The sequence below is a fragment of the Lutra lutra genome, chromosome 12 (genome assembly GCF_902655055.1).
Source record: "Lutra lutra chromosome 12, mLutLut1.2, whole genome shotgun sequence".
Taxonomy (NCBI): domain Eukaryota; kingdom Metazoa; phylum Chordata; class Mammalia; order Carnivora; family Mustelidae; genus Lutra; species Lutra lutra.
In genome coordinates, this window is record NC_062289.1 from 8,087,827 (window position 1) to 8,105,187 (window position 17,361).

A 17,361-nucleotide genomic window follows, 5' to 3' on the forward strand; every position below is an offset into this window, starting at 1 on the left:
AATGGTTATCTAACCACTGTTTAGAATGTTATTTGTAAAAATTTATGAAGCTGTACCAATGTAACATATGCATTTTTAGGATGGAATGATCAAAATGGAACAAAAGAAAATTAAAAGAAGTGTCCTATAAGATACACAGTTTCCTTGTAAAACTAGATTTCATATATATATATAGTTTCTGACAAATATTTAAAAAGCTACATAAAGCCTATGATAAGTATGAATCACTCTAGTGAATGAAAACATTTGGAATATGAAAAGCAAAAATTATACCACCTTCATTGTTCACAACTGTCATATATACTTGGACCTTTATGATCATGTTTGTAAACTAAATATATGTTCTTGATTTTTGTTTGACAGATATTACAAAAAAATAGAAAAACATCATTTATCTGTAAAGAACTATAATATATATTACTACTCTCATGTTTTAAGAAAGTGTTTATTGGAAATGCTTGTTAAAAGCATTTTACCCTTGTTGAAATGAGTGAAAGCAATGCACTGTATTGTATTATAATGAGTCACATTACTTATGTACTTCAGTTATCCATAAGAAAACATTTCCATTGTTTCATGAGGTAGCCTTGCTAAAAGTGAAAACACAGGGAAGCAGAACCAATTTTTTATGCTCCTAATTTACAAATTGGGACATATTAGGAAGAAAATGAGATAACTACTTCTGATTAGGCAGTCTGCCTTCATTACTTGGTAGTGATTCTGTTACTGACGTGGGTATGTTTAGGAGGCATTACGATCACAATTTACACATGATGACAGCACTACCACATATTGTTTTATGCCAACCACTTTTGCCAGTGTTCCAAATGATCAGATAGGACCCCTTGGATAGCTTTACTCACTGTTTAAGTGCCAAGTTTAAATGGATCATATGCTTAACATTACTTTAATGTTGGAATCTCCATCTCTCCTTAATTTTTATTTGTTGCATAACAGTGGAAACTTCCATTTTACCCCTCTATTCCTCTAAACAGTGTACCTGGACCTGAGCCCTCTACCTTCTTCTCATTACAAGGAGCCCATTTATGCTGGCAAGTTGTGACTACACTTGGTAGGGAATCAGTCATTACTGTGTGTCTGAGCTGTACCATTGTTCGGGTGAGTGAGGGGAGAGTTTAGGAAATTTCTGGATTCGGCTGCTATTGGCATACACATGGTAGTGTGAGGTTCTGCTACCTTGTTGGGTGCTTCACCTGTGTTGTGAAGAGAATTTCAGGACGCTTAGTTCAACCCAGGAGAGGCCAGATTACCTTAATTTATTCTTAAAGACTGTTAGCACTTTGTAGTGGAAAAAATAGAAGAGCCAGACAAAAATACAGATTTTTCTTGAGACTTGAGGGTTCCAGTTTAACCCACGTTCTGTTAGTGGTTCCAGGAAGGCTGTATCATTGGAGGATTTCAAAATATCTTAGAGGTGTCCAATACTCAGGAATTTATTCAGAAACAGTCTTATAGATGCTAAGCATCCATTAACTTGAAAAATGAACTAGAACAAAGGTAATGGATACCCTAAGAAGCACGTTTAGCACTGAGACTGGATATATTTAGTCTAAAATGCATATAAGCAGAGCTGGGGGTGGGGAGGCTAGGAATTAATTATAACTTCCTAAAATAAGATTTTAAAGATATTTTGCCCTTTTTTGGGTTGATTTGGGTTTTCCTCAGACTCTTTAGGGACACATATACCCTCACTTCAGCTCATATGGCCGTCTTATGCCAAGAAGTTGGAAAACAGGCACTGTACCATTAGATACACGACCAAGGGTATATATATGTATTTTTTTTCAAGAAATCTAAGGAACTGTCACAGGAGAAAACATGAAACAGTCAAGCTTATCAACTAAAAGTTCTATATGTTTCAGTCTTCCTTTGTAAAAAAAAAAAACTTATTTTTATAGTACTAAAGAAAAAATATCATATATAAGAGTACAAATTATTTGTCAAGGAAAATGACCTTCTGACATTTTCCTCTGAACAGTCTCAGGAAGACAAGCAGATGATCAGTTGGAATTTGGAAACTATTTTCAAAGTCTTTTCTCTCAGTCGCTGAAAGTGTTTGCAGGCATTGCAAAGACACAGCGGACGCCATAATCTTTCTAACAAGTGGCCACCTGTCCCTCAGTGAACAGAGAAGTCAGTGGAGACCTCACCAGGCTAAGAAATCCTATAGTTATCACAGGTGGCTCTACAGTAGATAGCCCCCAAATATCCACATCTCTGTGTCCGTTGAAAAATAAGTCGACCAGAAGCACAGAACATTTCCCATCCTGTACACTTTTGGCAATCCAAAACATGATCATGTGGTTTTCATTTAAAATCTCATTCTTCGGTACTATCTGCCCCTACCATGGATTCGACTGCACAGTAAATAAGATCTCATCTGTAGCCCAAGATGTTGGTTGTTCACTGTTCTGTGCTGTGTGTAAAGGGAGACTGTGCCCACCCAGACTTCTTAATTCCTAGTTATGAAACATAATCTTAAATCCTAATCATGATGTCAGAATTGCATGTATTCTGAAATGATTATATATATTATATATTTTTGTTTTCTTCAAATATAAGGGTATGTCCACATTTTCATGTCCTATTATTTATGCAATTATACAACAGTTGATAAAATTCACATTAAGACATTTTCTTTTTCTAGTAATAGTATAGTAAACAGGATGTTATCATCAAATTCAGATTAAATTCACAGGACAGAACAGGTTGAGTCCCGGTTTGAAGAACACTGCAGGCCTTAGTATCATTCACCAAGAAGAAAACCAATGAAGAGCCTTCTGAATGTGAAGCCAAATGAACCGACACAGTGGCACAGAAGCATGTGTGCGTGCAACAAACATGTGGAGTACAACAACACACACACACAACCCGTCCTATTGTTACTGTTAAAGCAACTTCCACGTTTCAGCACCGATGCTATTTTTTTGTTGTCATCTTACAGATTAGGGACAAAATACCCTGGGATACTTCTTCTCTCCATGGCAAAATTTCTAATATCCCAAGGCACCACTGTTGTAAGAATGGCAGTGTAACAAAACCCAAATTTCTTCCCCAAAATATGCTTTTTTGGGATCACTTCAGTTTTGCAAACCTTTGTAAGGCACTATGCAAAGTAGGTAGTGGAAGGCGAAAATACTGTCTACACTGGCAATCTAGTGAGCAAGTAAAGGTCTATATGGAGAAAAAAAAGATTAATTCACTTTTGTCTAGACCTCAAAGGACTTGGAGCAAAATCCCAAGTAGAGATGGGGAAAACACAGTGATAGAAGCAATAGCATAAAAAGAGGGTAGAAATGAAAATGTGTTTCCATGTGAGACAGCTACATCCCTGGCAGAGGTTTTTTTTGTTTTTTGTTTTTTTAAAGATTTTATTTATTTATTTGACAGACAGAGATCTCAAGTAGGTGGAGAGGCAGCAGAGAGAGAGAGAGGAGGAAGAAGGCTCCCCACTGAGCAGAGAGCCCGATGCAGGGCTGGATCCCAGGATTCTGGGACCATGACCTGAGCCAAAGGCAGAGGCTTTAACCCACTGACCCACCCCAATGGCCCTGGCAGAGGGCTTTTTGAGGAAGTAAAGGCGCATTGACAGGCGAGGCCAGAGTATGAAGTACTAACCCTCGTCCCAGAAAAGCCTAGGGATTATTTTGAAAGCAATAAGCATCTAGTGCTTGCTTTCTTTTGAGTTTTGTATTTAAAAATTTTCAAAATTACAAGTGATCCATGACTCTGATGACACACTCAGAGAAGAAATGCGCCAGGATTCTCTTCTATCCAGTCTGCTCCCCTCAACCCCAGTCACTTGGTGGGGGGTGGGATTTGAAATTCTGTCGAAACAAAGATGATATCATAATAAAGGCGGTACGGTACTATCTGGATCCCCAGAGGGAGTCACAGTCTTCAGGGTTGTTCTTCTGAGATTTGCCGCCATAACCCTAAATAAAAGTTTTATTTTATTATATTTTTTAAGCTGACATTTGTTGATTTTTTGAGTTCAGACGTTACAGATTTTCTTCCTACTCTGGAGTTTGAAGACCGAGTTCTCTTAACTACTCCCTCTGTTCCTCACACGTGTCCACGCCACCCTCCTCTCAGAGCCCTTACTGGCATTTTGGGCATTTTTTTCTGTGAGCCCGTGTCACCAATCCATTTGCTGCTCAGGTCAGTTGTGTGGGCTACAGCGACTGCAGGCCTGTTCTTCTCAGACTTCGGACTCAGAACTGATTGCCTTGTTTGTGAGTTTGCTCCTCTGGGTGGTTGTAGCGTGCTCTCTGCCGTGTCTCTGTTCTTCCAGGATCCTTGTCATGCAATTTCTTTGCGATGACCTCTGTTGTTTACTCCACGCTCTCCACCAATATTTAGGAATCATGGTGTCGTTAACTCTTGCACATGTCAACTCATCTTGGCAGAGAACCTGAGCTAAGACCCAAGTCTTCCTTTATTTCAGCGAACTTTTTTACATATGTCTTGTCTTTATTTGTCATTTTAGGAAGATCTGTTTGATTCAGTATTTGGCATATACACTTGTGTATACTATTATTTATATACTAGTAAATACGCCAAATATATATGTCATACATGTATTCCATTATTTTCCCTTTCTAATTGCTTCCATTTCTTTGTTACTTTATCCACGTCTATTATTTCCTGAAGTTGTTCCGGGCTTTTTCAACTACAAATACGAGACTCCTGAGTGCTTATAAGATAGTTCCATTTGTGGAAGGATTTTTCACTATTTTTAATTTACTTTGCTGAGGGCTCTAACCCACTTTATATCCTTCCTATTGTCTTCTCTATTCTTGGATTTCTTGCAACTCTTTTCAACTGTTCTCCAAAGACTGCATCTTTTCATGACTTTCTGAATGTACAGAGAATTATTTTTGAGAATTTTTCTTCTTTGTCCCTTTGTTGATTTTCTTCCTCTTTTAAACTCTTTGTGTTGTCTACTCACAGACCCTTTGTGGAAGCTTTTCTTCTTTGGCTTGTTGGTGAATGAGACCGCTATCCTTCTTCTGAAGTGTGGGGAGGGACGACAGATGTGGGGCAGGAGGTCCTTTTGTTTGGATTTGTCATCTCAGACTATCTCCAACCAAACTGGGTCATCCCTGGTGCCAGGTCCTGGTCTCATCTTTGACTGGACAGCTGGACAAGTCCGGAAGCTGGGGTGATCTGTAAAGCCTCCTTTGCATGTTAGCAATGACTGGCATCCACCCGTCTCTGGTGGAACACTGCAAAACTCATTCTCTTTGTCTTTCTTTCTGACTCACCAAAGGGGCTTCAGCTGCCTAGTAATCCGAGACTCCAAAGAAATGAGGATGGTGTGTCAATGCATTTACACAGCAGCCCCATCTCACGTGCCACCTGGTTTATCAGACGGCACCCCATGGTGGGGGGCTGCCTCCCACTTTCCCTTTCTTCTTTTCGCCCAGAGTGCACCACCTGAGACACTCCCTCATAAGATATGTACGTGTGGGGCTGCACCTGTGACTGAGCTTAAAAAAAACAAAAAAATTCCGGGACGCCTGGGTGGCTCAGTTGGTTAAGCAGCTGCCTTCGGCTCAGGTCATGATCCCAGCGTCCTGGGATCGAGTCCCACATCGGGCTCCTTGCTCATCAGGGAGCCTGCTTCTCCCTCTGCCTCTGCCTGCCATTCTGTCTGCCTGTGCTCGCTCTCTCTCCCTCTCTCTCTCTGACAAATAAATAAATAAAATCTTAAAAAAAAAAAATTCCGGTATCGTTACCATACAGTGTTACATGACTTTCAGGTGTCCAATATAGTGGTTCAACGGTTCCAAGAAGCATTCGGTGCTCATTGGAGTAAGTGGACTCTTAATCCCCTTCACCCATTTCTCCCTCTCGCTTCTTGAATAGAGGGGAACACAGGCCAGTGGTGCTTGGGGCTCCCAGGTCTCAGCAGTGACCGCGTGGATTTTGTTGCCCGAATCTTAGAGCTTCCTCTAGCCTCTCTTTCCCGAAGTCTGGTTGTTCAGTATTTCCTTCTCCTGTGTGAGCTCCCACACTTCATTAAGAGAAAATCCTATTGCTGAGTGTCTTGAGGTGCATTTCAGGGAACTCAGACCCTGCTGAGAGGCTGGAAAGGTTTGTTCCAGTTTTTAGTATCCCTCACTAAATTTGGTATAAATTTTACTGCTTTTAGCAGAAATTTTTAATAGTCTGAGAATAAAGGTTCCATTTCCCATTATTATCAAAGAGAAAATGTTCTTCCCTCGTTTTACTGTTGATTCTTCATTTTATTAGGGTTGGGGCCTGGGGAAATAGACAAGGTTTTAGCACACCCTCTTTTCTTTGTTGGGAGTCTCCAACTGAAGTATTTTTAGCAGGGGAATGATACGTCAGAATTGGCCTTTACAAAGGTCACTTTGACTCTGCAGTGAAGGCTTCGGGGAGAATATGGGAATAAAGCAAAGAAAAGAGAGATCAAGAGAAGGCAGAAGAGGGCTGAGATTGGTTGGGCTGAATTCAGACGACTGCAAATGGTCAACAGAGGTTAAAATCAAAAGAAAGGTAGAGTCAGTAAGATACCAGGCAGACACACACAGGTGTGAGCTTTTCCAGGGCAGGAAAGGGATCTGACTTGTCTTTGTATCTCCAGAGCCGAGCTCAGGTCTGGCATTTGGTTGGCACTTAATGCTCATTGAACAGTACTGATTGTTGGGTGAGAAAGAACTGAACACAAGCGATGCGTTGCGAGCTTGGTTAAAGGAGAGGGTGGTGATGTCAGAAACTTACTAAGGTTTTATAGCTGAGAAAGTGCTTTGTTAAGTACTTCATGTACATAGAAATCAGAGGGTAACTTCAGCATAAATCATAGGACTTAGAATATTAGATTTCAAATTAATATAATTAATAAGAATCTTATTTTTAGGAGATAAATCTGATAATTTAAGAATGCATCACTTGTTAAAAAGTCTCTAATTCTAGAGTTATCTTCTGTAAGACATTTTTCTTAATATTTATAAACATAAATGTGTTAAGAAAAATTCACTTACAGAATAGTCATTAGTATATAAGATTACACTCGACTATCCCCCCTTTTTAAAGAACCATGATAACTGCAGTAGGAGTGAAGCAAATTGATATCATGTCTTACACAGATTTTATGGGAGTACATTTCTTCTGAATGGTTTGTATGCAAACCTTTCTGGATCATCCCATCTCCTGAATACTGGCACCTTACAAACAGGGTAACTGTAGTTTTGTCTTTTCTAGAATTTCATATCAATGGAATCATGTTTGGCCACATTTCCTTAGAATAATGCCTTTGAAATTCCTCTGTGCTGTGTTTATCTGTGTCGTGTTTACCCATCTGTGTTTATCTCTTACCTTCATTCCTTCAGTAAAAATAGTGTATTATTTTCTTTTGGTGGAGATGCCATGATTTGTGGTTCTTCTTGGATTTTCTCTGACAAAAGATACTATCTTGAAATAATTTATTTCTTCCTGGCCAATATTCATGTTTTTAAAATCTCTATTCCTGTTCTGATCATGATAGAGTGCCTTCCTGACTTGTTCTTAAATTTCAGCAAACGGTATTTGTAGATTTTTGGTAAGGGCTATTTTTCGGGTGAAAAAGATTACCTGCTAGCCTAGAGTGCAGGTTTTCTTTCTTTCTCTCTCTTTTTTTTTCTTTATGAAAAAGTACTGAATTTTATCAAATAGTTTTTACACCCATTGAGGACATCACCTAGATTTTAGCTTCACTTTCTTAATATGAAATCATTTACTAATATTTTCTTGTCAAATGATCCTTAAATTTCTGGGATAAATATAATTAGGCCATGCTGATGCATTTTGTATCCATGTTTATACATGAGATTGGTAAATTTTTTTTCTATTTGGTACTGTCCTCATCAAACCTATACTGAGAGTTTAGCTTCTTAATTTTCCATCTCTATTCTCTACCAAATATTTAAAGCTATTTTAGATATTTAAGCCCATTTTAGATATTTAAGGCTATAACATTTCCTCTAACTACCAACTGACCTATGTCTCCTAAGTTTTGATGTAGTGTTTTTGTTATCTCATATTTTCCATGCTTTCTAATATTTTCTATATGCCCTTATTGTGCCTTTTAAATTTTATTTTTTTCAGTGTTCCAAAATTCATTGTTTATGCACTACACCCAGTGCTCCATGCAATATGTGTCCTCCACAATAGCCACCACCAGGCTCACCCCCCACCCCCCGAAAACCCTCAGAGTCCACAGTCTTTCATGGTTTGTCTCCCCCTCCGATTTCCCCCAACTCATTTCTCCTTCATACAGATGGGTTTTTAAAGTCAAAAAGTATATGCTTTCTTGGCTTTAATTATTGATTTCTATTTTTATTGCATTAAAATAGGAAAACATGGGCACATGATATATACTTGGGGTTATAATTATTTTATACACATTGTGGCCTCACATATTTCTCATAACTATTTCATGGATATTTAAGAGTGATCTATTTTCTCTGATTTTTGTTTTTGCTTAAGCTTATTCTATGTTGTTCACTTTTCTATTTCTTCAGAAACTTTTTTCACATTATCTAACAATTTTTAGCAAATGTATTTTCTCAAAAAAAATGTCATTATGATTGTCAAGTTTTCAGCTTATTTTGTTTTTGTTTTTGTTTTTAGGTTGAGCCACTTGAAATTATTGTTATTTTTAGAAGTAATAGCCTACAACAGTGGCAGTTCCAACTGGTTCAACCTAATAAACAATGTGAAACTCCTCTGGGGGAATATTTTCATTCCTGGGGCAACTAAAGTCTCACAGAAATACAATTCTTACTGAAGATGAGTTCATAATCAGATATTAAAACACCCCCAATGGAATATTTCTTCAAGACTCTGAGTCAGCAGTCCAATTCCAAAGGGATTGAAGTATGTTCTAGAAGACTCTCAGGGGATGAAATGCAAAAACAAACAAACAAACAAACAAACAAACTTAAGAGGAACATAAATCACAAGGAAAGAATAAGCCGTTGTGAAAGGAGAGTAGATGAAGTTCACAAAACAATCAGAGCATTTAGATATTAAAAGCATCACTGATGGTGAAGGGGGAATGTAGACACACAGCTGCAGAGTGAATCCTGAGTGAATTGTATGATCGGAGGAAATCACTCAGATGCAGCACAAAGATACCACAGGAAAGAAAAATGTAAAATAACTGTTAATCACACAGAACAGAACATGAATATCAAACATAAATTTAATAATCATTCCTAAAGGAGATGGTACAGCAAATGGGGATAATACAACATTTAAATAAATAGTCATAATTATCTGGAACAAACGAATAACAGGACTTGTCAGCCTGAAGAAACATATTGTGATCCCACAAGAAAATTAAAAAGAAATTCAGTTTCAGGCATAAGGGTAAGATTGCTTGGTTCCAAATGCAAGAGGAAATTTCTGAAAACAGAGAGAAAAGATAGTTAATCTATAAAAGATGAACAACTAGACTGACAGACATCTGGACAGAAACAAGATGGCGTAGAAAGTGATGAGATAGAAGACTCTCCAGGTGGCTGAGAATTCCACAACTAGCTAAAATGTCCTTCAAGAAATGAGGCCAGATGCAGTAAATGAAGCAAGAAAATAGTGAAACTATTCTCAAATGGCCAAGGACTCTGTAACCAACTGAAATATCACACATGAATAAAGATGAAATTAATTCGTCTTTGCAAAACATGGAGTTCGCCAAACATAAATGCTCACTGAAGAAAGCAAATAATGACTGATTAAAAAAAAAAAGAATTTGAACTCAGAAATAAGGACTGAAGTAGAGAAGCAAAGAAACAGGGAAACAAATGGGTAGGTGTAATAGCACTAACTGTCAAAATAATAATAGTATTAAAAATTAAATTTAGAGTGTTTTCAAAAGAAGAGAGAAATAAAATAATAGACAACAGTAGCATGGGGGCGCCTGGGGGGTCAGTTGGTTAAGTGTCCAACTCTTGATCTCAGTTCAGGTCTTGATGTCAGGGTTGTGAGTTCAAGCCCTGTGTTGGGCTCCATACCGGGCATGGAGCCTACTTAAAAAAACAAACAGATAACAGTAGCATGAAATATGAAATTAAAAGGAGAAGGGAGCTACATTTATTCTTTATATTTGTTTTTACTTTTTGGTCAACTATACATACTAAGTAGCACATGGGTGGCTCAGTCAGTTAAGCATCTGCCTTCAGCTCAGGTCATGATCCCAAGGTCCTGGGATGGAGCCCCCCATCTGGTTCTCTGCTCAGTGGAGCCTGCTTCTCCCTCTCCCTGTCACTCCCCCTGCTTGTGCTCTCTCTCCTTCTGTGTTGAATGAATAAATAAATTTTTTTTAAAAAAGTATACATACTAAAAATTTAAGTTAACTATTAAGAGAATATATGTAATTTCAAATAAGTAGATGGGGGGAAGAGTAAAAATAACTGTAACTAATAGTAGCTAAAATAAAGAAGGGAAAATAAACAGTATTAAACAAATAGTGAATAAATAATATTATAATAAATAGTAAATAATAGTATTACAAGTGGAAAAACATAATATGTAGAATCAAAATAAATAAAGATGACTGAATTTTCCTGTTATAAAAGAACAAAAACATTAAGTTTAAAAAGTCCAGCCTGTTTTGATCATAAAACATCTATAATGACACAAAAATGCTGACAGTAAATGGAAGATAAGGCAAAACAGAGTTTGGATAAAGAGCTGCATTGCATTTGACAATTATAAAAGAGAATGATCCAGCAGGAAGATGTGATACCCCGAAGCTTTGATGAAACATTCCTTTGGGAAACGTTGAGATTATACACATGTAAAACTAGAATGATGGCTTTCAGCCAACAGCTGCCATCACTGTGGAACCCTTCATCATCTGGTCCTGCTCACTCATGACTGCCCACGGGCGCCATTTTCCCTGGGCTCTACCCACTCCAGATATAGTCTCCTTCTAATATACTTCTGCCTAATGACACTGTCTATGCCTATAATTTCCTTCTCAAAGTTTTACAGGCTCACCTGTTTTTGACATTTGAACCTGAATCCAAATAATCACTTCTTAAAGGAAATTTAATGGCCAGTTCGCTTTCTTTGTCATTGATTCTGATATACCTTCTTTGTAATGCTCATCAGTGTCTGAATTTAACCTGCTTATTATTTTCTTTACTTGGTTATTATCGGCGTACTTTCATAATGCGTGTCTTGTTTCTCTTCTTCATCTTTGTGTCCCCCACCATGTAGAAAGAGCATGTAAAAGCAACGTGATGCATAATTGTTGAATAAATGAACACATTAATATCTCTGGGGGATGGGCTGGGGGTTTGTATTTCTTATGGGACTGGAGGTATATTAGGGATGGAAACCACATCTGTCTTGTTCTCTGTAAGTGAGATCCATCCCCTAAGACTAGGTAAGGCAAATGTTGATGGAAAAAAAAAAGTATATAAATTCCACTTCTGGAAATGTTATTGTAATCAAAGATTATGTACAAATGTGTTTACTGCAGCATTGTTTAGTATAGTAAAAAGCACATAATGTACATACTGAACAAGAGTGCAATGGTTAAATAAATTAGGGTTTTGTAGTGGAATATTATATAGTCTTAAATGTCACTTAATTAGACTTTGTTCTTAATATATAACTTAAAATGTAACAAATTACTTCATATGCGGTATGATCTTAATTTTACACATTTATATGAATCTTATCCCAATTTCTATTTTTATCTATATCACTGTACTTCTGTTCTAAAAGGTTAACAATATATGGTAGAATTAGTGGTTATTTTTGACTTTGTATCCACGTATTTCTTCATGTCTTGAGTTTTTTAAATGAGGATGTATTCATTTTGCAATAAAAATTTTTGAATGTTAATTTCAGTTAAATGTCAAGTATTCATTCCTTGGAATTTTGCCAGGTTTTCAGAAATAATCCAAAAAAAAAACATGTTTCATTGGAAAACACAAAAATTGCTTATTTAAGGGAAATGAAGCTTGATTAAGAAGCATTTACACTTCCGTGGCAGAAACCTCATGAACTAACACCACAACATGGCGACTGCATTGATGGCTGAAGAAAGAGAAGGAAATACTCAGGAGGGAGGAAAGGGCATGAAATAAAAGGGATTTGCGACTGGGAAAGGGATTTTGAAATCTCCAAAAGAAGACATTTCTGAAGAAATTGGAACTGAGGGAGACACAATTGAACTTGCTGTAAAACAGTTAAAAAGCTTGAAAAGTAATAATGAAAAGAAATAGTAACTCTCACGAGTTAAACTAACTAATTTACATGCACCATGTGCTTTAAATTGTTCCACAAAGAAGCAAGGCTGTCATGTGAAATTTTTAAAAGCAGTGCCCAAGCCATTTTGAACTTGACTTGGAATACTGTGGATTTTCCACCATTGGCTTGATGGCTTCCATCTGGGTTGTCTCATTTAAAGCACATTTGAGAATAGCTGTTGTCTGCTTTCAGAGGAGTAGTTCTTGTAAACCTTGATTATGGTTCAAAGAGAACATAACTGGGTAGAAGGGTAGAATTTTCGAATGTTTCATTCTACCTTGCCTTCAACTTTGTTCCCCTGGGGCAGTTACAGAAGTTTCCTATCCTGGTGGCCCTCTAAGTAGAAAAATAAGACTGTGTGTGTTGATAATACTACTTTTGGCCCTTAGGCAAGTTATTTTTGCGTATTCAGATTTATTTATTTATATAATTGATAAAGAGCGTGCACACACAGGCAGAGGGGAAGAGGCAGAGGGAGAGGGCAGATTCCTTTTTTGTAAGATGCGACAATAGTAATACCTATTTCAGACAGTTCTTGGGAAGATCATCAATTATGACAGGGTGTAAAGTGCTCGATAAATAAATGGACAATGATACTGCCTTTTCTTCATCTATAAAAACTGCATCCATAACAATCTAACTTCTCGAGTGTGTGGCTTATATGAGGTTATATATGTGAAATTACGTGGCATCATATATTGTTGGTAGCAGATTATGCAATAAAATATCCCTCTCCTTCCTATAAAGAATTTTCAAACATGTTCCTCGCTTGTGTCTCAGAACATGCACTTCTCTGTTGACCCCAGTGAGGCAGTCTCCCCTTGCACATTTGTTGAATGGAAGATTACTTGTGGTTAAACACAGGCAGGTGCCTGTGAATTACCCAGCAAGGAGGACATCTCTGGGTTCTGGACTCGTAGTGTCTCACTGACTTCAGAAGGATGGAGTCAATGCTTGAGCCCAGGAAACAGGGAGCAGATTATGAATGAATAGCATATGGTGATTTTCACTTGTACATTCTTCAGTTTATATGATGTGCCCTAATGAGGCTATAGCAGGAATGTAGAAGCATGCTGGAAAAGAAAACGGATCGTACTCTAGGATTTCCTTCATTGTTTGTTTGGAAAAAATGTGAGGTGTTGTGTGCGTGTGTGTGTGTGCGTGTGTGCATTTAAGAACAATACTATATTTTACTATCAAAAACTCAGACAATTTCAAAATATTTTACAAGTGAACTCAAGAATGATAAACTGTTCTCAAAGAGAACTTTCCACTGATCAGGATGGTACTAATTACAGGCAAAGATACAAGCACAGGGCGTTCTAAGCCATCACTTTTGAGCACAGACAGAATTCTACAACGGGTACAACAGGGCCCCAGACAATGGCTATCCCTCGATGGTACACCAGAGAAGCCACTTGCCAAATTCATCTGGAAGAATGGCATTTTCTGATGGACAAAAGGACTCGAAGAACAATTTCTGCCACAGAGTTCTGCTATCAGTAAGAAATTTTGTTGTTTTTTTTTTGAAGTCATGTATCTTTTACCTTTGAGCATATGTTAAAGACATATCACTTAAAGACATATCACTTAAAGTTTAGCATTGAACTTCTCCTTCTTGTATTAGAATAGTTTTACAAAAATAAAGGGAAGGTTCTAAACTCCTTACCAATCCAATATAATGGAGCAATGGCAACCAAAAATTTCTAAAAACACTCCAAAACTATACTCTTCTTCCTGTGTTAAATACATATGAACACATATGCACATGGCTTCCATTCTTAACATAAATTTTTCTTATATAAACTTATATAACCATGTTCCTAGATTTTACATATCAGATGTTTAAAGTTTGTAGCAGCAAACTTTCAATCCCTGTCTATCATTTGTAGGGCAGTACGGTAAGTCCTAGAACTTCATTGATGGACAGGATTAAATCTACGTGAACTCTGTGATTTATTCCCTGGCAGGTGTCATCTCAGTGATGCTGATTTCTGACGTTGCTTGTCTTTTCTTATCCTCCAATCATTATCAAGTCCAGGATGTGTATTCTCTGTTTGGCAGACACAGGACAATAAAAGAAAAAATCCAGGCAAAATACAATTATTAAGCCTATAACCAGGGATAGGGTATTCGTTGAAGGGCAGAGATAGCTGAAGTGAAAAACAAAACAGGAAACAGGTCAGGGAGAAAGATATAATTGAACATTTTCCCTGCAGGTTCTTCTATGTATTTTATAATTTGTGATGTGTACCCTAATAGGTACAATTTATGTATACACAACAACAATGAGCCGTATGGTTCTGTGTGTGTGTGCACAAACACATGTCTATGTGGGTACACGTGTGTGCACATGCATTTACACACATGACAAAGGCAGCTAAGCTTCAGCCATGGCTGTATTAACCTTTTCCTGAATTAATATTTTGTACTAGGTTTATTTCCTACTGAATAAAAGGGAGTATGTATTTTTTCCACCATAGTTTGATTAACATTGAACTTAATATATTGCTTACTATATTTTTTTAAAAGAGTGGGTGGGGGGAAGCTTGAGGGAAAAAAATCAAGTAGAGAGACCAGGTATCGGGTTTAATTCAAATTTCAATTTCAGGTTTGAATTAGAGAGTGTGAAGCAATTTATTTTAATAAACCACTCGCAGATTACACTAATCCTGTATAACATCTGGTAAGTCTTGAGTCTTTTACCTTTATCTATCTCTATCTACTCCTTTTACGTACCTGGTAAACAGTGATTAAATGGCTGACTTGTTATATTTTACACCGTGCACCGTCTCTAGATTTTGTGTTGTGCTATGTCAGGAGAACCTAATTAACAATCTAAATCTTGCCTTTCACCTTTAGTCCAGCCAGAAAATGCATCCCAAGACAGAATAAATTGAGTGGCTCACGTAAAACCAGTCTACCTTAATTCAGGAAGAAAGAAATTTCTCGGAAAGCCTTATCCCCAGTCAGGTCAGGCTGCTGATTAGCAAGAACAGATCTTGGGGGGAGGGGGGGGAGGGGCAGGGGGGGCACCGCTTCTGCACTGAGCTGAATAAAGTCCTTCCAGGAATTTGCAATTCCTTGGCCTGAAAAACAGGGTCTAATTCCCCTTGGGCTACCTGGACTGAGCCTTGTAAGACCTGGGGGAAGGGGTGCATGGGTTTGAGGCATAAATGTCTTGTTTAAACTCACCGAGGGGAAGAAAACAAACAGCTGAAGACTTAAGCCTGACATTTTTTTTTTAAACTTAAGGTTAGGTTTAGAGTTAGATTTAGTTTTTCTAGAACTGTAAAAGCTAGAATCCGTTTCTTAGAGCTAGACTTTTTTAAAGTCTTTAGAACAAAACAAAACTCTTAAGGTGTAGTAGAAACTCTGTAATAATTTTAAAATAAATAATAGAATAAATTGGAATAGGAGAGCATACTTCCCTTTGTCAGAGAAAAACATCTTAGTGGAAATGGAATTGCCTTCAGTAGATTGATAATGGTTAATAATTACTGAATCTTTACACCCAGTGTAGATGATCTCATTTAAGTGCCATGATAGGAACTCTTAGCCTCATTTTAGAAATGAAGAAAATGAGGTTTAGAAAGATGAGTAAATGACCCAAAGCCACCCAACTCAGCAGTGGTAAGTTGATATTCAAACTCAGGTTTATTTAACTCCCAAAAGCAATATTTTAACAGACGGCCCTTCTTCGCAACAATGGCGCCCTAAGTTTGGCTGAGCCATGAGATAAAGATCATCTCGAATTGCTACCTCACAACGAATGGAAGAAGAGGGTTTATGAACAAATCCGTGGTGGTATTAAAGTCAGACAAAAACATCGGGGAACGTGGAAAAGGGAGTGATTAGGGAGGACTGTGGTGTGTAATGAACATTTCACAGTGAGGACATTCGGAGCAATTCTATGGTGTCTATTTTGGGGAGCAATCAATTCATTTACCTCCAAAAACTGATATCCAGGAAGGCATCCTTCTAAGGGAAGGACATGCAGTAACTGCTCCTAAAGAAGGTTTACTAGAAGCGTTGACTCTGGCAAACGGCTGGCATGTAGGGGGTTGTTGCCACAGGGCCACCAGTGGGCTGGGGCTCACGGAGGACGTGTGAGGCCTCTGTCCACTATCGCTGGTGCTGACTGACTTGCCTCTAGCGCACAGGTCAAACACTGAACCTACACAGACTCCTTTTTCCTTTTATCGGTGCAATTTTCTCTTTTCCTTTTACTTTCACTTGTTATACAAGGATTTTATTAGCTTTGCAATTCGGAAAACATCATATGATGAAAATTTAAACAGAAGGGCTCAATGGAAGCGATTTACACACAGCGTGAACTTGAAACCGAACGGGCAGGAAAGGACAGAGGGTCATAGTTGAGCGAAGAGTGAGTAAATCCTCTGATTTACCTCCCTAATCTATGTCAGAATTCTATTTACTGTTTTCTGAAGGTTATCTCTAATTCTAATTGCCTGTTTGCATCCTTTCCTTCAGAGAAATTGGAGCCGCTGATGCCCTTTCGGCAAGCGAAAATGCCTCCCGTGGAATCAGGTGCGCGCTGTGCTGACATGGACGGTTGCAGCTGCATTACAGAGTCAGAGAGGGCAGAGGGGGCAGGCGATTCGGAGCTGGCATGTGCATATTAATCAGTGCTCACCAAAAGTTACCACTTTTACAAGCGGCCCCCCACCCCTGCATCCTCCTTGATTCAAACAGTGAGGTGTTCAAGCTGCTCAAAACCCAGTCGCAGTATATCCCATATAATTTTGCGTAAAAAGACGTGATGCAATGTATCAGGGAAAATGTAAGGACAGCATGTGGCCCCAAAGCCCGTTTTCTGCCCACCTTCTTGTCCCCCCTTCACGTCAGTGGAACTGGTGGATGATCTTCTCTGGAGGGAAAGCAGCCGGTAGACAGAGACAGAAACCCAGCTCTCGGGTTATGGGGACGGGGCCAAGCCTCTCGTGGCACCTCCTATGTTTGCCAAATGCAGACCAGCAGGAGCAAGTGTCTGTGGAGTCAAGGCAGTCCCAGAGCAAGAAGCAGACAAGCTGAAGCGTGTGCAAG

General features: G+C 38.3%; 1 protein-coding gene across 1 annotated transcript in view; it reads right to left on the bottom strand.

Annotated features, from left to right (window-relative positions):
* DOK6 (docking protein 6) overlaps positions 1–17,361 on the bottom strand; it is a 369,400-nt gene that overhangs the window by 41,615 nt on the left and 310,424 nt on the right. The gene's annotated exons all lie outside the window — the stretch shown is intronic.